This window comes from Fringilla coelebs, assembly GCF_963513975.1.
Source record: "Fringilla coelebs genome assembly, chromosome: 1".
Lineage (NCBI taxonomy): Eukaryota > Metazoa > Chordata > Aves > Passeriformes > Fringillidae > Fringilla > Fringilla coelebs.
Window position 1 is genome coordinate 44477384 of NC_140028.1, and position 23990 is coordinate 44501373.

Here is a 23990-nt window from a genome sequence, read left to right on the forward strand (position 1 = left end):
TGATTCTGTTTTGCATTTTCATTTCCTTCTTCCAGCTTTATCTGTTGTCCACAATCATTAAAGAAAGGTTTCCTCTGTGCTACCCTGCGTCCATTGCTGACAGAAGCATTGGTGGAATATATCAGCTACAATAAACAGTGCATGGAGGCTGCTATCACAAAATTCTTTCCCACCTTCTTTTAATAGTGGATTGGTTTTAGAGTAAGTATTTTGCCTTGAGCATCGAGATTTGGAACTTATTGTTATGTTGGTTGTGATTCCCAGTCTGACTTGGTCATGGAATCAAATCATAGCTTCTTGAGTGCAGCAGGCTGTGTGTGCATTAGTCCCCTTGTGGCTAAACTGGCTGCATTGGTCAATAAAACTAAATTTTAACTGTCAAAATTGCCCAAAGCAGTATAGATAAAATAATAAATGAGCAATTTTGATCCATAAATCAAAACCATACTTCTAAAACTGGACAACTGGTAAAACCTGGATTTCCTATTAGATCTGCTTTTTTTTTTTCCCCCCAGAAAAATACATTTTACAGAATCTTTTTCTTCTCCCTTATCCAAAGCCCTATAATGGCATACATCCACATTATTATTACATGCACAGGTTAGGATGAAAAAAAAATTTAAATTGCTATGATGCAGGACTTGAAATAATACCCTTGCAGACTGATTTTTTTCCCATGATAGATTTAGAAGCATTTTACAAAGTGTTGCCACATAAAGACTGTTTACATATAGATGACCTGGACTAATAGTTGAGGGTGTTGTGAAAGAATGACAATTAAAAAAGGTTATATTAAGTGTAGATTATAAAAGTTTATAGCATCTGTGCTAGGGAATATATTATGCTTCACATTTTTCAGAATAATGAGTTACAATACCCACCTCTGTAAACTACTTCTAAGAAAATCCTGGAGATGGTAAGTCAGTGAAAAATCAATGCTACTGCCTAAGGCAGGTGTTTTTTTCATTTGCTGTGTCTAATCCAGTGGCTCAACAGGAGAGGCAGGAGGAATGGATCTCTTGCTTCAAGATCTGAACTCTTTACTGAATTAAAGTAGAAAGTTCTTTTTTCTGAGTCTTAACTAGCCATAGATTGTCAGACTTTGTAAGAATGGAATTTACTCAGCTCTTGGTTATTTACATTGTGTTGCAGTCTCCAAGAATGTGGGAAACCACCCAGAGGCAGGATACCTCAATGCTCTGGTTAAATGTCCATCTCTAGGGTTGGACCAGCTCTCTGTGGTGGTGTTGAGAGATGTTTCAGGATAATTTTATGTAGAGAATTTAGTCTTTTCTGTGTTACCTTTAGAAATAGGGAAGAAAAGTTCCCTTTCCATTATGGCAGTGCAGGTAACATTCTATGCTGTGGCTGAAACCAAGGTGTCTGTTACAGTCCTGGCCACTCGGGTTCAAGCCTTGCTGCTCAGCACTGGAAGTCCTGGAGGTCCCAGGATCTGTCCCCGTGCTGGCTGAGACAACAGCTGCCAAATACACAGCCCTTCATGACATGAGTAACCCTGTTCTTGCAAATCCTGCCAGAAAAGGATGCCCTTTTGGCCTGGGCTAAAGTTTGAGGAACACAGAGGAGAATGCCTGTCTTTTCACACTGGAAAAGACAAAATGTTAACAAGCATACTTTCTTAGAAAATATTTTACTACTTACATAATGGTAACAACAACTATTAAAAAAAAAATAGTTGAAATAAGGGTTTCAAGTATCCCCTTTTTTTTCTAACTTATGAGAGAATGGGAGATAAGTCCAAGTAGGTCTTCTGTCCTTTCAGTGAAACATTGAAGAACTGCAGCATAGGAGTGCAGAGACTTGAAGAGCTGTGAATGAAAAAGCTTAGGGAACACAACAAACTGTACAAACTTAAAACATAGTGGTAGTTCAGTGCAGCTGTGGTGTGCTCTCAGCATACTGTGACATTTATGGGGGTGCAAATTTAAGGACATAGTTCTGTCTTTATTTATCATGTATTTATTTTTTGCAATTTAGGAAGGAGTTTTCTTTCTTTACCTTTTTACCTCTCTCTCAATCCACTGTTGTCTTATCAGAGATATACAATCAGTAGCAAAGGCAGAAGATTTTTTTCTGTTTGCTTTTTTATTTTCTTATTTAGATAGTACTTTCAGTTCCAATGTTGCAGTTCATTCTTAACTTGTCAGTGCAAATGATGGGTTTGCTCCTTAGTGAATAGGGACAGAGCAAAAACTATGTCCTGCTCATGAGGTTCTGTGATGGGAAGAATTTCAGTTCCTGTAGTCTGGTATTTCAAGATGTTCTGTTTTATTATCGCCTTAGGTGTATTTGATTTTCTCCTGTTACAAAATTTTTTCTTTAACCTTCTGGCTGCCAATAGGCTCCTCCACACACCAACAAAATGCCACATTTTGCACTTAGAGGCTTACTGATCCAATGTAAGTGTACACAGAAAGTCCCCCTCCCTTTCTCCAAACCCATTTACATTCCTCATTTTCTGCTCTCTGTGCCAGTGGCATTTGGGGGTAGGGATGGTGGGAAAGGAGCAAACACTCAATCCTGGGTGCAGTGGCAGGGCCATTGAGGAGGAGGTGGATGAGAGGAGCCTGAATCTCCTCTTGTCACCACTGAGAGAAGCCTCAGCAGTCACTCTCAGGGCTTGCAGACCCATTTGAGAGGGAGCTGCTTGCCAGTTTCCTCTTGCCTGCTCAGCAGGGAGAGCGGCTCACTTCTCAGCGCTCAGTTGCTGAGGGCTCTGTCGTGCCTTGTGTGATGCATAAGGAGCAGGAGAGGATCAGCCATCAGGAACTCCTGACTCCATGGCACTGCAGCCCGAGCTGCGAGGACGGGTGCAGGTGGAACAGCACGAGCTATCGAGTATGACAGCTCAGCACAGGAGCAATCTCATTTTGTTCCCTAGACAAGACTAGATCTATTGGCAGGGGATCCTGCCCACCTCTCTCTGCCTGGATAGCCAAAGCACCAAATGCATCAGTACTAATGGGAGTAATTCGAAAGGTATCAGGAAAACAACTTGCCTTGTTCATAGACCCAGGAGAGGAGGGGAAGCATGCACCCATTTCCAATTTTTTAATGTCATCATCTATAGGCAAGAATGCTATGGCTCAGGGGATCGGTAGATTTTTCACAGTCTAGTATTACTGTGTATTTTTCCTATCTGATATTTCTCAGAGAGTTATTGTTTATATGTTGACAACATAGAGGCAGAATAAAGAGGAAGAAAAAGGAGTAAGTTAGTGGCATTCTACAACATTTTTTACCACGTAATTTTGCTTGATATGGGCGCAATCCTAATCTGAGATTATAAATAATATTATGCACATCATAATGTGTATGTTGGTGTTTAATTTGAAACACTCATTGCGCAGTTGTGCTTGAGCAAAGTTGAGGCTTTTATAGACTTTATGATAAAGTACAGCAAATATCTTCACTGCATGGTTTCTTTTCAGGCTTGCCTACTTATGCACAAACACTGTTCACTTTTTAGCTGGGTACTGTGTAGGTCACGTAGCAGCAACAGGCTACCACTGCCCAATGACAGAAATGGAACAGCTAAAGGGGCTGTGGCAGTCTCCTCAGTAACAGCAAAAGTTCTGCTCTGTTAGTGGGTTTTCATTATTCCATGATATTTTGCAGTCTTCATAACTACTTATGGATGTGGGACTTTGGGGGGTGTATCTCTGTGTCACCACCTCATACCTCACTGCTCAGAACCAGTCACTGCTGCTTGGGTTTTAATTACCAGTTATGGTCCTGCCAGGAGTCTAATTGTGCTTAATTCTAGAACTCCTTTGGTTGTTTGTTTTAACTGCAACATTTAAGATTAATTAAACTTTAAGGAAGTGAAACAATGTTTTGTTTGTTAGAATTATTCTTTAATAATTGCAAAATCCAGAGCCTATAAAGATTTTTTGTGCTCAGAATTGCATAGCTTTCCCAAAAACCCTACTGCTAAGGCAATGATGTATTACTTTCACTTTCATTATATGTTTTTAATCAGAGCGTGACTTCACACTAGACAAAGCGATGCTTTATGCATGGTCTCCCTTGTTTTTTGCTAAAATCTTTTGACATGATTAATTTTACTTTAATGCTTTTGTCTGGTTGTAATGGTAAGGATGATGGGTATAAACCAGGGCAAAAAAATACATGCTTTTCTGTCATAACACTTCTAAGCATTTAAAAATATATTAAATGAAAGAAAAAAGTATCACAAGAGAATGATCTAACTGGAATTAAATTTCTTGCTATGTGAACAGAGAATGCAAGAAATAAATAAAAATGATGCAGTCATTGTTTTAGGTGACATTGTTTTAGGTTTCTTTTGTGGGTTTTTTTCCTACAGCAATTTATCCATCTGTCTGATTGGAAGTGATGACTAGAAGAGAAATTGGGTCTTACAGGTTTCTAGATATACAGAGATTCCTTGCTTCAATCTAAAATTCTTTTTTCTCTGAAGCACAAAAGGTAAAATGTTGGAAGCATTAGTGAACTCTTACATGGCATGTTCCATCCATTTGAAGCTGCAGCTGCAGCAGATTCTGTTTTCATATAAACACTTTGTTCTTCAATAAGATGTTAATTGTAAAATTGTTTAACTTCCCTAGTTCACCACATCATGTGGGTGAACCACGGAGAGAATTCAGTGCACTTCACAATAATGGCAAATATATGTATGGGCCATAATGCATTTATGCTTAGGGATTGCACTTGGTTTGGATTTTAATCCACATAAAAACCAGCATCATTGTCCAATGAGAACTGTCTCATATTTTTTGGGAAAGACAGGGAAATGTTCAGAAATTTGACAGATTAGAGAATTTAGTCAGGATGATCAGCATCTATTTTCAGGTTTCTTCTTCTCCTAGTTATCCCTTAGTCTTTTTTTTCTGTTTGTCTTGGCCTTCCTGCCCTTTGCTAGGTATGTTTAAGTCAGCTGTGTTTGGTCCATGTGTAAAGCCAAACAATGAAGCAGGCACCTTGATTTCCTTCCCAATCCCTCTCCTTCCTGCCAGCAGCAATCACACAATGTTAAAGCGTTGTCATCTTCATCTGATTCCCTGATCATAATGAGCAGTCAGAAACCTTTCCATCCTTGATGCTCTGATAAAGGCAGTCCATCTTTTCCTTCCTTCCCCAGGCTGGCTGTGCTTTCATTTTTACATGGAGCAGTCCCCTGCAGGTAGTCTAATCTGAATACAATATATGTTATTTTTGTCATTTTGACTTTTTAAATTTCCCTTGAATATGTTCTGTGACAGTGCAGCAGTCCTCCATATTCAGTAACAACATTTTTGCACATCAGCCAGCATTTAGCCATACTGATGGTTCTCAAAACCCTTTGAACATCATTATTTATGTACTTTATCCAAAGGGAAGTCAAGTGAAAGGAAGGTAGAATGGTTTACTTCAAAGTCAGCAATAGAGAACCCAGGTCACTCCAGTCCCCAGCCTGCATTGTTTCTGCTGGAATAGGTCATATTTCTTTCTTCCATGTTTTCTTTGGCAGTTCTGTGGTGCTCAGTTGTATCAGCCTTTCCTATACTGAATGATACTTTGCCTTACCTGAGGAAATTAATAAAAAAACTCATGTTCCTCCTTTTCTGAAATGTCTTTGGAATCTCTCAGAACTTCTCAATCCTTCATGTGTTGGAGTGTTTTATCCAGTTTTCCATTTTCTAGGTTGGCTACTTATAAGACAAACAGTATGATTATAGCTCACATCAGGGGTTCTTGGAAGAAATTTTCAAAGGCTTAAGTGTCAGCTTGAGTACTACTAGATGCCTAGCACACATTGTGCCTTTGGAAATGTGGTGTCTTTCAAGTAAATACATTCAATCACTGTAAAGCCTTTACTTTTTTGAAGAATGATATTAGAAGCAAAGGTTTTCTCCTTCAATTTACCCCAAAACAGTTGGTAACTGAATAAAGGAAGTGATGTTTGCAAAAAATGTATGAAATCACATGGACAGGTTGTCTTGATAAATGCTTGTTCTAACTTCTTCCTCCCCCTCCTTTTTTTTTTTTTTGTAGTTGTGAGAATAGTGCACGCTTATGTTAGTCAAAAAATGTGTCTTGATGAGCACTTCTTGGCAGCCCTGATAAATTTCATCTCTCTTACTCCATTTATCCAGCAGTTGGGGATGCTGCAGCTTCTGCTTCAGTGCTGTGTCAAGGATGGTTTCAGCACTGCATTGAAAAGCTTGAGCAAGCATTAGCATATTGCTAAGCCAGTAGTCTTTATGTTAGACAGGTTTAGTAAATGTGGTAGATGTATGTAGAAGTTGTACATGTACACATATGCACATGCTTATATGCATCTTTCTTAAAGAAACACATGGATTGCACTGAAAGCTGATTTTAAAACATAAATTCCATCTACATTTTTCATTCTTAGACTGTTTTAAAAGGTTCAGAAGCAGTAAAATGTGGTGACAAAGGAAGAAAGATTCACAGACAGAAAACCTGGCTGTTGGTATGACTATCCAGCTTTAAGCCTGGATTTAGGAGATTAATTCAAGGTGGTCATACACACTGCCAATAAACCACGTTTTACACCTACAGGGAAGTAAGAATATAGAAGTGAGGAACAGAAATACACTGAAGAGTATTTTTCTACATGTGACATAGCAGAGACATAACCACAACTCCCATTCTGAGGATGATGCGTGGGAGTTCAGCTGTGCAAGTGCCATTAATGGCGCACGCCTGCGTGTCTAAGAGCACGACAGAAGTCTGAGAATGAGTAAAACATAGCAGGTTCTCACAATGATTGCTTTATTTATGTGTTAAATATTATTTTCTTCTGTGCTGCCATTTGAGATAACTTTCAAGAAATGTCAGCCCTCTTTCAGCACGTTTTTGTTTTTGATTACAATGTTGTCAGCTTCTCCATTTACACAAGTGTTACTTGATTGTTTCTTCTGTTCCCTGTGCCTTACTTGTAAATGTGGTGTGTTGTCAATTCTGGATAGCTTTCTATTCCTGTGTTCCTAGTGCCTACACATCTTGCTGTGGTGTATCTTGGAAACAAGTCTTTTCACTGCATTCAGTCTGTTTGTGCTAAACCTCTCAACAGTCTTTCAGCTTCTCTCGGCTACTCTCTGTCTTTTGTTATGAACTTGTGAACACCCACCTGTCTGGAAACCAGGCTGTTCATTTCCTCTTGCATATACAAAGATGCCTGAAGCTACCTACTCATCTTCATCCTCAAAAATGCCATTGGCAAACAGTTACTTCCAGGGACAGTCTATAAGTGTTACCTGAATGTCCTGTTCCCTGTCTGTGCTCAGCCAGGACCCTTTGTGGTTGAAAACCTGAGTGGGATGTGAGAACAGGGCACAACCCCCTTCCAAAATGCTGAGTGCTGAGGGAGGGCACTGAGGCAGGGGAGAGCTGAGTGAGAAGGCAGCAGGTGTAAGACAGGTGAGTTACCCCATGATCAGTGACATTTTCACAGCAGATGCTGATGTCAGGCTGCTGTGGGGACATCTTACAAAGAAAGGTGCTGGCTCCTGGAGATGCCACTCCTTGCTACATCCTTGCAAGGGCATCAGAACCTTTGACTCAAAGCCTTCTTCCTGGATCACAGAGCTTACCTTTTTCCAAGTCATCTTTCAACTTGAGTTACATATCTTTACAGATGGCTTGAGGATGACAGTTCCATTTTGCAGCAACTTTTACTGCTTAGTCCCAAGGCAAAATGAAAAAAATATTTCAAATGTTTTGGCAAAGCCATAGTCACATCAGAATGTCCCTTGTCTTCCCAGCATCTCTTGTGGAAGAGGGTTGCAGTTAGAGCACAATTTTTTAGCTTGTGAGTTCTTCATATATGTCACAAGGGGTTCTTCACAGCTCCACCAAACAAAGTTTTGTCAAGCTTTGCAAGGCTAACTGCAAACCAGAAACTGCCTAGCTACAAATGACAAGTTACTATGACTTCACCAGGTGTTTAACAGAACATAGATACGTGGGCTTAATGCTGCCCTAGAGGCTCTGCAGCATTTTGAGTCCATCTCAGCCTAGGGGCATTGTCTGTCAGCTATGTACACACACCTGGTCCAGTAGGAACTGGGAGCAGCCTTGTCCTGTCTTCTGTTCAAAGCAAGTGTCCCACCTGGCTAGATTTCAATAAAGTCACATCATTCTACATCACCAATATGTTCTCACCAGACCTGTTTGTGTAGGTCCCACAATACTATATGGCCACTGTCTCTAAAAAAATCAACCATCTGGAATAACTTTGACACAAAATTATATGCCACTGTTCAAATTCAGTGCTCCTTGCTTTCTGGTTTTTCGTTAATTCCAGGTAAAGTTTGTGTATTTATTCTTACCAACTTTCTCTGGGATTTATGTAGCACTAATGGGAGCTAGGCACGCATGGAGATGAAAATGAACTCAGGTGTGTTTCTAGAGTCTTTGGAAAGCGTTCCCTTTTCCAGTGGCTAATGTGGCATTTATGTAAAATGGGTTGAAAACAGGATGGCAGAACTCTTCTAGCTGGTAAAAATGTAGCAATGAAAAACTCTAACTGAAATCCTCTGATTTCTTTGAGCGATTGGTGCATTTTATGAATTTTCTCCTCTCAAATGTTATTAAAAGGCAGTTTCTTTCTCAGAAGTGTTTTGTACACCATTATTTGCAATACAGATTTTTGAAGCCTGCCTTAGCTTTCTCCATTTTTCTAAGTGCTTTAGTGGTAAGAAGTGAAAATTTTGCATCCTCGACTTTATTTGCTGTTGTGTGTTCTTACTGTGTTGTAGAGGCTCATTGTTTATAGGAAGTCATCCTCTTTTCAATTTTCCTCTATTTTCTCACAGCTTAAGTTCCTTTCTCCCTTCCCTTCCCATTCCTTTCCCCTTCACTACTGCCCCCCCTACTCCCCTACCTTCCCCCTTTTTAAGACAGAAATAAAATTTATTACATACTTGAGAAAGGTTTTCTCTGAGCTTTCTGTCTCATACCAGGTGTTGTATGAGCTACTGCTTTGATTTAACTGAATGCTGGAGTATCTGCAGGAACAGACTAATATGTCTTTACAGGGATGGGTTTTGGTATGTTGTTTTGTCATATTTATATATTGTGATTCTGCTCCCAAATGGGGATTGTGCTACTATACAGGGTATGCAACTGCAGAATGACTGTTCACACCGAGAAAAAAAGTGTTAACAAATTGAATAGTAATGAATTAACCTGCAGAAAAAGCATTTTGCCCTAGTACACAGAAACCCTGCATAACTAGAGCATATAATTTTAAATGAAGCAGGCTCTAGGAATGCCTCAATGGATGTGATGTCGACAGTAGCTCATAATTCATGGATATGAATTATGGCTGAATATCAGGAAAAAACTTCCTGACATTGAGATCTATTAGGTTGTGGAATAATCTCCCATGGGAAATGGTGGAAGTCCCATTGCTTACAATCAGACTGAGCACTGGGAAAGGGACAAATCCTGGCCTGGCCTCAATCTTTTAGGGCAAATGAATTAATTGCTTTAACATATGCCTTCCCATCAGTCTAGACAAGTGGTCTCTTCTGGTATTTGCCAGGCAAGAGAAACAAAGGCAGCCCCACAGCTGTGCTGCCTCTGCTTGTGAATAGATCACCCCAGGCTGTAAAAAAGGGGTGCCTTTGAGCCCCTCCAGAGCTGCTCTGGAGAATTAATCTGATGGCTTCTTGGGGGCTGAGTGAGAAATAAACGGGGTTGTGATTTTGGCACGGAATGGTGGCTGGTTTCCTGCTGCAGTGCCCCGGACTAACCTGCATGTGAGGGCTCCGGTGGGTGAGCAAGCCCAGCACCCCGGCTGTTTGGCATGAGAGATCCCACTCAGGATCCTCAAGGCCATGAAAGGGAATGGGAATCTTTTCCACAGTGCAAACATCTGTTTTCTATGGAGTGGGTAAGCTACCCGAGCATTCCCTGGGCTCAGCAAACACTCCGAGCGGCCAGTGGCTGATGCGAGCCTGTCGTTTGCAGCAACAAATTATCTGTGACTGAATCATCTTAAAAATTCCCCTTTTATTACAAGTAGATAATGTATTTAATGCACACTATTTAGCTTTAATTTGGAAGTCTTCAACTCTTGAGATGGCTGTGGCTAAAACTATTAAATCAAGCTTGTTTCCTTGTGAGCAGAAACTGCAAGTAAATGCAAGTGATGGTTCTGCAGTGATGAAATTACTGTATATCAGTTCTGATTATTTTATATATATATATATATACACACACATATACATACATATATATATACATATATATGTATGTATATGTGTGTATATATATGTATGTATATGTGTGTGTAATATATTTATCTATATATATATTTGTAAGTGTATAATCAATTAAAAAAAAAACAAATCTGGTTCTTTCTTTCTGATCCTGCACCTCTTTGACATTCCTTTCATGTCACTTCCATCAGAAAAGTATCTTTTACATTTCTTACAAAACACATACATATATATATATATATGTGTGTGTGTGTGTGTGTGGATTGAAAAAAAGGTTTGACTCCAAAACTTACTACAAGATGGCAAAAGAGTTTATCTACAGACTCTCTCTAGAGGACTGCAATTATTTTTCAGTAATTTCAAAACACATATACATGTATATATGCAGACTGAAAAAAAGGTTTGACTCCAGGACTTATAGAAGATGGTAAATGTTCCTCCTAGGCTAAGCAGCAAAGGAAAAATTGAGAGCAATGTGCTTCCACCACTTTGAGGTGGGGAGGCTTGGCAAATTATGTTGTTAGAAATCATTAAAATATATTTAAATAGAATTACCATGATGAGTGATGTATGAGCCATGTTTCTTCTCTTCTCCTCCCTCCCCCCCACCCAGTTTTACATGCAGAATAACAAAGTGTGTGGCTCCAATCTGTACTCAGCAGCAGCTGCTTGCTTGCTGGTCAAGAATTGCAGCTGCTGTGTGTGCACGGCTTTAACCAAGGTACATACCATATGTAAAAGATACTTTTCTGATTGAGTGACATGAAAGGAATGTCAAAGAGCTGCAGGATCAGAAAGAAAGAACCAGATTTGGTTTTTTTCCTTGATTATAGACTAACAAAAAATAAGTCCAATTAAAAAGAAGTCTCCTGTCCTCATGCATATGAAAGGCATTGTGCAGGCATAACTAAGGCAGAATTTGACTCCCAAATTAACTCATTTGCTGGATACAAAACTGAAAGAAAATCCTTATGTCCAGTTTATAAGTGTATATAATGAAAAACTGCAACAGCAGAAAAATGTATTCATATTATATCTCTAATTCAGCAAAGTATTAATCACACTGATGTTCAGCAGCCTGTTTAAATACATGCTTAAGTACTTTACTAAGTACTGCCTGTAAACAGCTCTATATGATGGTGCATTAACATAGGACAGAGTTTATCTATAGACTCCCTCCAGAGGACTGCAATTATTTTAAGTACCATGGCAGCCAGTAGCACAAAGCTGGATGATCTGTGGTGTCCAAATCCCAGCCTTCTGGCTAGTGTCCCTGCAGCCCTTGTCTCCCAGCTGCATTACCACTAATGTCCACACCAGCTCGTTTAAACTTTGTTTTATTCAGCAGAATCACCATTGATGGAATCAGCTGGTCATTTACTGGCTCCCATTAACTTCAGCTCCAGGAAAGAGAGACATGTTCAGGGCAGAGATTGTCCCATGTAAGGGTTTATCCAATACTCAAGCCTCCAGCTTAAGTCCTGTTAATGTGCAGGATGTTTTAGGGGTTTTCTGCACCAGCAAGATTGGAGCCACTGTCCTTTTTTTTTTTTGTCAGCTCCTGTGCTGTCTCTAGCACTGCTCCAAGAAATGATCACTTCAGCACTCAGAAATTTGATTTTTCTTAACTGCAAAGATTTACAACGTCAATAAAGCCCTGACATGGCATCCGTTTTCCTGAAGCCATGATTTGGCTTCACTCCAGCAGCTTTATTTTAGCAGCCTGGCTTTTCCTCAGAGAGCCAAGACTTCCATGGAAAGGAGTTCCCCCCAGGTAAAGCCCACCTGAAGAAGTTGCACTTCAAGGCTTTCATTTGAAACTTTCAGTATTGGAAAATAATTCATTGTCATCAGAGAAAATAATGGAGCGAAAAGTGTTCTGGCTTCACAAAGCAGTGCTGTTCAGTGGGAATGAAGCTACATCTTGACCCCATGTTTTTTTACCTTTTCTTCTGAAGTCCCTAATTATCTTCTAGCAGTATGCAGAAAATGTTCCTGAGGGCTCTGTGTTTCCTCTGAGGTTCAGAGGTTTTGCAGGGTGCTGCAGGGTTAGGCTTCAGTGGCTGCAGGAGTGGCCCAGGGGTGCAAAGCCAGAGATGGGAATTCTCTTCCTCTTCACAAAAGCAAGGCTGCAAAAGTATCACCAAAGTGGGGAATGAATGATTACACACCAGTTTTGGGTGTCAGGAGCCCTACAGAGGGTGCAGGTGGGGTTGAGGAGTGAGTGGTTTTCGTTGGTTGGGTTGGAGAGTGAGGGCAGGTACCAGAGCTGCTCGTGACTCCACAGCTGGAATTCTTCTTGGGTGGCCTCCAGATGCTGGTGCAAAAATGTCAGGCAAGTGTAGCAGGAAAAAAAAAAAACCCACACAAGAAAAGGAGAGTCTGGGCTATTAGAGGTAAGCAAAGAGAATGGTGTGGACCAAATTCATGTATTCAGAATTTAATGTCTGTTCTACTTGTAAATGATTTGTGGTTATCCAATAGAGCAACCCACAGATAGATACTAAAACTGGGAAGAAATATTCAATTTACCCATTTTTGATTATTTATATATGCTTTTTTAATGCACTTTTTCCTGCCACTGGTGGATACAGTACCTACTGAGCTTGGGCCCTTGACCAGCTGGGACCTTTAAAACAAAGGAGAACTCGAGAGCACACCAGCTGGGGCTAGGTCAGCAACATGAGGTTAGTTCAGTTATCACTACACCACACCATAACAACTTTGGTACTCACAGTTCTACCCTGGGACTGTCCCCTCAGAGCACAACAATAACGCTGCCCTTTGTCATGGGCCCAACTAAAGCGTAACTGAGTACCTAATTCTGATTACTTCAGGAAGCTTGCTGCAGAGTTACATTAGCTGTGTTGCCAACAACTTTATCTCTGAACTTGCACATTTAGTATATTAAGACAAAGCTGTGTGATTCAACTGATTGTTTTCAAATGGGAGGTTTTGATCTTATGGTTGAAAATTAAAAGACAATTGAAAGCAAATTGAGGAGAGTAAATTGAAGGGGCATCAAGCATATGTAGTGTCTTGGATATAGTGGTGTGGCTTGTAATTTTTGAAAATGTTTTGGATTATCAGCACTTGTACTGTAGAGTAGAGAACAAATAACTAAGCCTTCATGGTAATATGATTTGAAGGCAAAAATTTTGTAAACTTGCTTAGTATTCATTTTTATCAAAACTATGTTTCTACACCCTGGTGCTGCAATAGGAATGAATTTATTTGTGAAGACGCAGTGAAATGGATCTCAGCAAGTGTCCCAAACACGTCTTTGCAGTTGGTCAGATAGTCCACATATTGCAGAACACCAAAAAGTACTTTATATCCAAAACTAAAATAAATCAGAGGAGTTACCATTTGAAAGCTTACATACAGCTGATCATGTGGAGATGTCTTTGCAGACTTAATGGCTAAGGTTTGGCTTTAAGGACTCTACAGAATTTTAACAAAGTTATTTCTGCAATAAATGTTCTTTACTGCTTCTTGGGATATGCAGAGTCAGTGCAAAATTTCAGTTTTAGTAGTGTATAAATAGGGTACGATGGCATAAAGAGTTGTTTTTATCAGCTCATTTTGCAGGTGGTTGCTATTCTTGTTTGTTTGTCATCTGTGGAATTTTATTGAGTCTGGATCTGGTGTAATTCTCTTGTGGCCAAAGGATTGCAAGAGATCCAGTCGATCTGCTTTTCCCCAGGTAGCATCCAGTCGTTGAGCCACAATGCCTGCTAGTGCCGTGTTCCTAAGTGGTTACCAGTGTAAGGTAAAATGTGCTCATTTAAACAATGTAATCAGTGCTTAAGGTAGTTTAAGCTATCGGCTTCTTCTAATTGTAAAAGGCTAGGAACAATTACCACAGCCCAGCTGATAAGGGGTGACTTCCTCAAGCACAGTGCTGCACCAAAGCAACAGTGTTGTTCATCTGTTCGTGCTCCGTAGTATGAGCCAAAAGTGTTTGTATCAGTGGTAACCTAATTTGTGTAAAAACACATTTATTTTAGCCAGATGTGGATCAGCAGTCTCCATATTAATATATATGATCAAATGCACTGCACTTGGGATTATTTTCTGTCTATTAATTTTTATAAAGACTGCAAACTCCTTAGACAGGATCGGTCTGCATTAATGTCCAGGAGTGATGCACTGCACATTTTATCAGCATTTTTGCAATGAATTAAAAAAACAACAGCTCAAATGCACTTTCTTATTTTACTTCCTTTGTTGCTTTTTCTGCCACATTTTTTACATCTGTTTCTCTTTGTGAAGGTCCAAATTCATCAGGAATGGAAGTTAAATTGAGTTTTCACCTGCAGGGTATGTGACAGGACTCACTGCTGGGCAGGCGCACATCTGTCTGCCTGTGCTCCTCTCCCAGTTCACAACTCAAGGGCAATCCTGCCAAATCCAAGTGCTGCACTCCCACTTGGGTACACCCCTGCATGTGGCTCTTTCAAGGTGGCTTTTGAGACACTTGCAGGGAAATCAGTCTGTGCAGTATTGCCTGTGGCAGACTGCAAAATTCAAGTTCCATTGCTGGGGCAAAGAGGAGAGCGGAGGGTGTGGTTACCCCTGCCTGTATTGCTGCCCTGTGTTAGGAGCATCCCCAGCTGCTCTCAGGCAGCCTTCCTCTGCTGAGCAGGGGGACTTTCCCCATTCATGCCACACAAGGAAAAGAAAAGGCTGACTTCAAAATCATCCTAGCTTTTTGCTCTCCTCTTGGCCATGGAGAAGGAGTCGGTAGGAGCTGACAAGGCAGGGCCAGGTCATGAGAGACTACTGTGCAGGGGATCTGGTATTTTTGTGAGAAGCTGGAAGAAGCTGGATGTTGGGAAGGAGTGTTTGGTTGTATTTTATATACAGGTTAAATATAAATATTGTTATTGGGATGGATGGTGCTTTCAGAGGGACAATTCTTCTTGTAAGCTGTTGGGGAAGAGTGAGAGAAGGCATAATTCAGCAGTGGTGGCAATGCAGGTAAATACAAGTCTCTTCTCTCCTTCCTGGATGGACTAGACATGCTTCAACTTCATCACACCTTCTCCAAAAGATTGTTCTTTGGGAAGATGAGAAGAGAGCTGGCCACCATTATTCAGTTCAGTTGAGGACTAACTGAGTAAACCACTGTCTTCCCATTGGAAAGGACTGACTCTTTTGGAAAGGATTTTTTTCCCCTTTAATTTTGTAGTTATCTTTTTTTGAGTCACGGTTGCCTCACGTCCTCTTTCCTCTTCCTTACCCCTGTAATGAGGAAGCACGCTCTTTGCTTAAAGCAAGCATGTTGTTTTTACCCAGCTTCCAGATCATTATTAAGAGAGAGAGGGAGAGAGATTTGGCGGTGTATTGGTGGGGACGGGAACCGTGCCTGCTGTATTTCACTGGGGCTGGCGCGTGGAGTAGAAAAGCAGATGTGTGTGGACTGCCAGGGAAATCGCTGACTGATCCTTGCGCAGTCTGGGTTCGAGGAGCTGAGACAAGACGAGGCAAAGCAGGTATGACTGATACCCGTGCCAAAGCCTGAGCACCTGCCGTGCCATGGCAGGCAGCGGGGGCTCCGCATCCGCCAGGATCGGCGCACCGAGCATTCATTCCCGGGGGTTGGTGTACTCCGTTTGATTTCTTCCCTTTCACGCCGAACACGAGGAACAAGCAGAAGTTAACTGCTTGGGAGGAAGCTGGCTATGCCTTTTTTTGTGCTGCGTTTCACCTCTTTTGTTTTTTGGTTGGCTGCAAAACCTGAAGCCAGAAGATGATTGAAACGCCTCTCCCCGGGGAGGGGGGAGCCGGGCACACCGCACCCCATCTAGCGGCTTCGCCTCGCACTGCCGGCGGGAAGGAAATGCGGCAGCGGCGGGAGGAAGAGCAGGAGCAGGAGCAGGAGGAGGAGGAGGAGGAGGAGGAGGGCTCCTACAGCTCCGGCCATGGGCTTCGTAGACTTCGGACTCCGCGACACCTACGTGTGTGATGCGGAGATGCTGAAGCAGCCGGCCGGTGTTAGCTGTCTGTCAGAGCTGGGGTGAAGCGCACACGAGGGACTCGCACCCAGCTTGGAAAGAGTGTTAGACAGACGGCGATGCTAAGCCCTCTGGAGTTAAGAAATGTGAGAATTAAGCTGCCTCTGCAACCTTAATTCGGCCCCTGTTTGCATAAGCACTGAGATAAAATCTCCAGTGATATCAGACACTATTCTTTGTCACGCATCAGTGCACAGAAGGGACTGTGCTGAATTTCTGCTCACAGCATTTCTCCTCTGGTGTTCAGCAAGTAGATCCTGTCTGTCACATGCTTCTGAAATACTCTTCAGAAGATGGAATCTTTTCACAAGGTTTTCTTCACAGACTTCAGAACAACAGAGGCCAACTGCTTCATGGACATTGATTGTACTCATTTTTGTACCATCCTCTTTGTGAGGAGCATGGTCTGTCATTGTTCCCATTTTGCAGATGAGGAGCAGAGGTGCAATGTGATTAAAGTACAAGGTATCTTTTATTTTGGAGTGCCTATTTTAAGACCCCCTCAAACCATGCTTTGCAGACGGCCTCTCCCACTTACTTCTGTTACAGCAGTGGGCACAGAGTGCTCCTGTGTATCAGGCACAGGCATCAAATCAGGCTCTGAAAATGAAGCGCAGAAAAATCAGTGTTCTCAGAATAGGAGAAATGGGTAGCTGTAGAAAACAAACAGCTTAAACTGAGATGAAAATATACTTTCTTCTTTTCAGGATCATTTTCCTGCAGGTTCTTGCTTTGAAAGGACTCACTGGGGGGGTTCTGGATTTCCTGAGCTGTAAGAGGGACAGGGCCACAGCAGCCCTGGGTTAAACCCATTTCAGTGGCTTGGTATTATGTGCTGAGGTTGTTGTTTCACAACCATTACAAGCTGATCCAAACTGGTGCTGTTAATACATCAGTCCCTCACTTCTTCTTGTGGCCTCGCACTCCTGCTCACTCCAATTTGTGTGTCCTGGCAGGGAAACCTAGTGGGGAACAAATCAGGGTTAAATTCAATGCACCTTAAAAAATAATGTGTTTTCTCGATTGTTTATTTCTTGACTTCGTGTGTGCACAGGCCATCACAAAGAATGATGGATCATGAGACCAGAAGGGGCTGAAGTGTTTTTTGCAGTGGCAGTTTCCACAGACCTCTGGTGTGCATGGGACTGGACCTTCAGAAAGGTTCTCCTGGGAGCCAGGGGATGTGAACATGACTGGGTTCCACCCAAATGTGCTGAGCAGAGGAATGTGAAGACTGCAGGACTCAGAGTTCTGGATCAGCATGTGTTGCTGTGTTTGCAGATTTTGCTGTCTCTTCCTTCAGACCCAGTACTTATGCTGTGCCCCCCTGACCTGTCCTGATGCATCCCTGGCCTTTTCAGTTTCATTCCTTCTTCAGTTCAGTCCAAGCCGTGTTTGCTAGCACAGCGAGTCCCATTTCGTTCATACAGACTCTGTGTCTCAGTCCTCGCTTTCCTTCACCTAACTAGCTGAAAATTACACCTTCCTGAACAATTCTCTTTGCAAAAGAAATGTCTTCAACAAAAGATGCAAGTTGCTTGAGGATACTCAAATATATTATTATATTATAAAATACACAGTTAGGTATATTTTAAGTCTTAGGGATTGATCACAACAGCTTTACTTTAGTCTGCTGTCTGTGTTGAATCATGGCCAGTGATTTGAATTAACATGACCTTTCATGATGCTTGTCAGCAGCCCATGGCCATGCACTAGTGTGTGATTTGTGAATTATTTGTGATTCCGTGTGAATGTGGTTCAGCCCATGAATTTTGACACCTCTTAATTTAAATAGCAACCACTCGTGCTATGATACTCAGCCTGGTATTCAGTTTTGAGAAATGTGGTTTTTGGTCCTACTGGATGTTCCTAAATCCACAAAAGGTTTTTGAAAACACAGCGGTATGAGTACTTATATGGAGTGGAGTTTTGGGATTGTTATGAGCAGGCATCACAACACATTTTTCACGACTGTTTTTTTAATAAGACTATTAAACAGTACTGTTTTCATACAAAGCACAAGAAAATTAACATAAATTTAGTCCACATCTATTAATGGATTTTTTTTTCAGCTATACATACTGATTTTGTCTTCTGTGTGTAGATTTACAAAGTAAATCTGTGCAAATTTTACCTAAGTGTGTGGTTTTGCTGCCTATGTAATTTCCTGCTCTGAATTTGAAAATTTTCTGTGGGTCTGTCTCTCCCTTCCTTAGGAGCTCAGCTGTGGAGAGAGGTCTAGGAGAGAAACATTTCTGTGTTATTTCTGTTGGAGAAAGCAGTCTTTGGTGTTTCCTAATGTATGTGGTTCAACTCTTGTGCTTCCTTCTGTATTTGTTTTTGTCTAGCTACTATGTGGACAGTCCTGCTTCTGCATGCTGTGATTGGGCATGCTGGAACTTAGGCATGATGGCTTTTCTTCAGATACCCATATGAAGTAGATATCTTCTGGGAAAGGAAGAGTTTTTTTTCCAGGTGGTAGTCATTGGACAGATCCTTCCACCATCTTCTGCTTTAGGTCTAGTGCTTTAGGTATAGGCTGGACTTTATGATAAACAAAACCTTTCATTTACAAATATTGAAGTATTTAAAATGAAAACTTGAAAAATCTGTAGCAGTGAATTTTAGCAGTGAATTCCATTTCATCTGTTATGAATGAACTTAGGTGTATCAAAACTGCTTTTTTTATAGGGTGAAATATGGGTATATCCTTCCTCCATGTAGAGTTTTCCAAATGGAAAATCACATTTTTATTTCCCTGGAATGACTTTGAGAGTTAGTGGGAAGAAACAAAACCCTAAATAACCCTAAAATAGTATGTCAGTCAAGGGCTGAGAGCAGAGTAGGAGGTAGTGAGACTGAGAGAAGATTGTGGAAGACTTGGGGTGGTAGGGGCCAAGTAATATACAGGTCCGTGTGATGAATGTCTTTAAAGACATGGGTCCCCAAGGAACATCAACAGGATCCAGCCAGGGAAACACAAAGAGGGGCTCTGATTGTTCTGAGCCTGGAAGGTTGCCTTCAGAGGAGACCAGGAGGATGTGTGCATCTCAAGGTCAGGTAGGAATTGGGCCATAAATGAATACACCTGGTCACAAGCAGGGGGGCATTCACACACCACTCCTGGTTACAGTGTTCTGCCCCATGGCACTGCTGGAGAAGGGAATGCATGTCCTTGAGCTGACATCTTGGAGAATCTGAAAGCCCCCGCTGGGACAACATAGTATTTCTTTCCAGAGCTTTCTGGCAACTCTGCAGTGGTTTTCTCCCATCAGGGACTATTCATCATTTCGTCCATGAGAAGCTTTTGTTGTGCAAAATGTCACATCATGAGACTGTTATGATGTGACGAGATGTCATTTCCCAGGAATACATGCTGGGCTCCACTTCAGCGATTGTAAACCCAGGCCTGAGTAGGTACACAAGATATTCTACTGGGGGGCAGCCATCACTGGGGTAGCATTGCATAACTCATGGTGCTGGACAAGTGTCTCTTGATAAATGCTCTCTGGAAATCCGTGGGGCGTCTGGATGGTGAGGGGCAACCTTCAGCAGGTAGGTGAGTAAGCTGGGAGTGATAAAACAAGAAAAATTGTCACTTTGGACCTTTCCACAGGACCATGCATTACCTCATCTGCTCCAAGTTGTGCCAAGATTTTTGGTGTATTCACTTATGTGAGCTTCTCAGACCTGCATCACCAGCTCAGCTGCACAGAGTCATTCCCATGGGGAAGGCAGCAGGGGAGCACAGCAGAGTGGGCAAAGGTTTTCTGTGCACTTCATGGGGAAGATTGTGTCACGTTTTTAATACAGGAATATAGTTTTTAAGGTGGGAATGCAGTATTTATCTACCTTATTTAAACACTGTTGATCCAAGTAGACAGCTTTATTCAAATGAAATCCAAATGGTTGCTTGTAACTTCAGACTATTTATCTCAGGAAGGAGCTGAGCATGCCAGCTATTCCTGATGTTATGTTTGCCTGATCTGTTGTGTCAGCATGAATTTGAGTGTCTTATTGTAGATGCTCACATACGAAAATTTTAGCTCAGTAAAACAACTAAACCAAGGAACTCCCTGACCTCTGGAAAAACCTGGCTGGTGTTAAAAAACCTGGCTGAATGTATAAAATAATAACTCTTGACAGTTGAATGAAAAAAAAAATTGTTAAGAAATATCTTCGCAATGAAAAATACCGTAATTGACATGAAATAACATTCCCTGTGTTATGAATGGACATTGATCTGCTCAGATAACTCTTTCTTGATGCTTTTGTTATCCTGTAGCCTCAGTAGAAGTATGGACTGTATCCTAGATGAACTCAGCAGCTCTGTGCCCATCCTACTTGTGATGGCTTGAATGAAGTTACCCCAAAGCTGGCATGGGAAGGAAGAGGTGGTGAGGTTTCCAGCTGAGCTGATGATGTTCTCAGTGGGGCAGCTGGATCAGAACTGTATCAGTTATATTCCCTCAAAGGTGACTTTGAGATACAGTGCTTCATCATAAGACTTTCTGCTTATGGTAACTGCTGTTGGATGGTCCCAGCCTTCCCACAATGAGTTGAGCTCAGACTCAAGGCTGGAATTTTGCATGTATTTCCGTGAATTTGAGGTGATAGAATGCAGTTTGGCCAGAAATCTTAACAGGGTTATTTTCCATCTATGTTGATAATTCTCTTAACTTTCTTTCATTATCTTTTGAGCAGAAAATACCAGTGGAAGAATATCTGATGCAAAACTGCCACCATGTTCACCAAGGCTAGAATTTCATACTTGTTGTGGTCAGTCTTTCCCCACAGTTATTAAATAACAAACAATTGAAGAGAACAATTCACAGAGGAATCGTAGTGTTTATTTATATAACCTCCTTGGTGAGAAATAACAAGTAACATTCTGTAATAAATGCATAGTCTTTCTGCAAATGATGTATGAAACACAGAAAGGTGAACAGTATCTGGTATTTTGTTCACAGGAGATAATTGGACCAGCTGTGGTCTGCCCAGCATTTTGCTGATAGCGTTGGGAATGAAATGAATATTGTGTCTCTGCCATGAGCAAATCAGTCTCCTAAAGTGGGTCTGTGGGTGCCTTCTGTGCTGGAAAGGGACATCTCTCATTGCACTGCCCTCTTCAGAGCTGTGGAAATAATCAGTTTTCAAGAAGCTGTAGTTGAATATTATGTAGTCAATAGGACAGGCTGTTAATATTGTGGAAGGTCATTATTGAATCCATATGTCCTCTGATAATGACATCTTTGTTCTGGAAAGACTCTCTTGCGTCATCTGTGCAGGTCATTAGAGATGCTGAGCATGACTTCTTGGTGTGTACTGAGTCTTGAAGGGGCCATGCTCAAGCTGTGCAGCAGTTGAGGAAGAGATTTCTTGGCTTTCCTTACAGTACCTCCTATATCTCAAGCAGCTGACTGCTTCAGGGCAGTGAAAAATCTGTGGTGTTGGGTTTTTTTTGTTGTTGTGGTTTGATTTTGGGGGTTTTTTGGTTGGTTAGGGGTTGGGGGGTTTGGGTTTTTGGGTGTTTTTTTTGGTTTTGGGTTTTAGGTTGTTGGGGTTTTTTTTGAGTAGAGGAATCAAGTAGAATTTCTGGAAGGAGTTTTTAGCAGAGCAGGGGAATTGGTATAGCCTGTATTACAGATTTCAGACCTCCTGGGACCTGAGCTCATTCTCCTTCTGTCTTGAGAAGTGCTATTCTAGTTTTCCCTTTTTCCCTGGTAGTGTTGAAGCGACAGTAGACGGGGAAAGGTGTAAGGAGGAGGAAGAACTGATGACCCTTTGATTAATTTGTGGAGAACAACCAGATGCTGTTTCCTAAATGTGCAATAATTGGCAGAAACTAAGCAAAACTGGGTAAGACAGAGCACACATTGTTGCTTGTTAGGGGCATGAGGTGTATCATGGAGGTGCCTTTGAAGCATCGTTCCATCTGGTTGACCTCACAGGCTTCATAGTTGAGAGTGTTTAATTTTGTGAGCATTTGGCTATAACCTGTAGTCTCTGATTTTGACAGTAGGTCCCAGAACATTGTGTGGTACTGTTTATTAGCTGAGCTTTGGCATAGGTGAGGAATTTCTTCTTGGGATATCTATCCTAATATGCAGTGCTGCTGTGTCTTCCTCCTCATCTGTATCTGAAGAACAACTGAGTGTCACCTCCTGCACAATGTCACTGATGTTTGTGCACTGAAGTCTTTCTTAGCAAACACCACTTCAGTCTTGGACTCCACTGCCTTCCAGATCATTCTCAAGTACAAATCTTCCATTTGGTTTTGACTGGGACAGCTTTGCATGTTACATATCTGTACCTGAGAAATTTCCTCCCACCTTACCAAGCGTCTCCTACCAATCCTACATCAGTGCATGGGAAGGAGGCTGGTGGGAGTGCTGTCTTCAGCAGGGCTGTTTGCACTCGTTTGTGCTCTTGGTGCAGGAAGGCATGGGCATCCTGAGCTTTGGGAGATGTGTGTGAGGGGCAGGGAATTAGGAGACATGGCTTCTGCCCATTGCAACTGCTCTATTTATATCCCTCTATCTCACATATTTTCCTGGCACCTATCACCTTGGCATGTTTCTCAGATGACCATGGCTTTTTTTATCTTCTCCTCCTTTTAATAGTGTTTTCGCCTTCTTTTTAAATCGGTCTTTAATAAAGTTAAGAATTTTTGCCCAGGGTTTTATAAACATGTGTTATTAAATTTTAAATCTGTTTTGAAAGTGCCTCTATCCTACTCCCTCCTAGTAAAGTGACCTTTTTAAATGGAGGGAAGTGGGTTTAGATGACAGTCATGATAAATGCGGTCATGTTCACTCAATAAAATAAGGCCCAGTGCATTTGAGGATAAATCAGTGAAATGTACAGCCCCACCTGTCTGTCTCCATCATTCATTTCCACTGTCACTTTCACAGTGGCTGATGGATCACAGTTGCTGTAAAATTAGACAGCCTTTAATCTCATTTCATCCTGATTAGCTTCTCCTTACCCTTTCCCTCTAACTCACTGACTGACACGCTAAAAACTCATGCAGGGCTGTGTTTGAGCGTGGCGTACAAACTTCTCTTCGAATACCCTTTTTGTGGGGCAGGCAGGTGTTCCAATGAGTTGAGATAAAAAAATGAGAAGATGGGATTTTCACACTGTTAAAGCCAAAGAGCAGACAAAGACACATATAAAGCTCAGCCAGACTGTGTGATGGGCCAAATTCTTCCTGTTACACCCTGGCAAGCCCAGTCAGTTTGAGAAGATTGCTACTACCAGATACTGAATTTAACATGCCCGTTGCCATGTAATTTTGACTGTTGTCCATGAGAAGTTAGGTCCTATCTGGGTGTATATTCACAAGAATCATGGTTTTTAGTGCAAGTTTTCTGTGCTTTCAAGGGATATTTTATAACAGGAAAAAAAAATTGTTCATTCTCATAGTTTTGATTTCTGTGTATAACTCCCAGTTCTAAGGGGTCAAGGAGAAAGACTGTGAGGTGCTTGATTTCTCAGTTGAAGTCCCTTCCCTCGTAGATGTCCACAGTGTTGCTCCATTCTCCCTGTTTTGGCCAGCTCCCTTCAGTCCCATGGGTAGATTCATGAGACTAAGAACAGTTTTCCCCAAAGCTCTGAGAGAAACAAAGGTCACAGTAAAGGTCTGCAGTGTTTTATTGCAGTCACCTTTCTTTCTGAAGACCAAATACTACCCTTCTTTCTAAGGCAAGCTTCCTTTTAGCTTTCCTGTGAG

The 23990-nt window shown here is 41.5% G+C and overlaps 1 protein-coding gene across 1 annotated transcript in view; it reads left to right on the forward strand.

Annotated features, from left to right (window-relative positions):
• The window catches only part of KLHL14 (kelch like family member 14), a gene marked incomplete at both ends in the record, with an annotated part of 56274 nt that overhangs the window by 15453 nt on the left and 16831 nt on the right, over window positions 1-23990 (forward strand). The gene's annotated exons all lie outside the window — the stretch shown is intronic.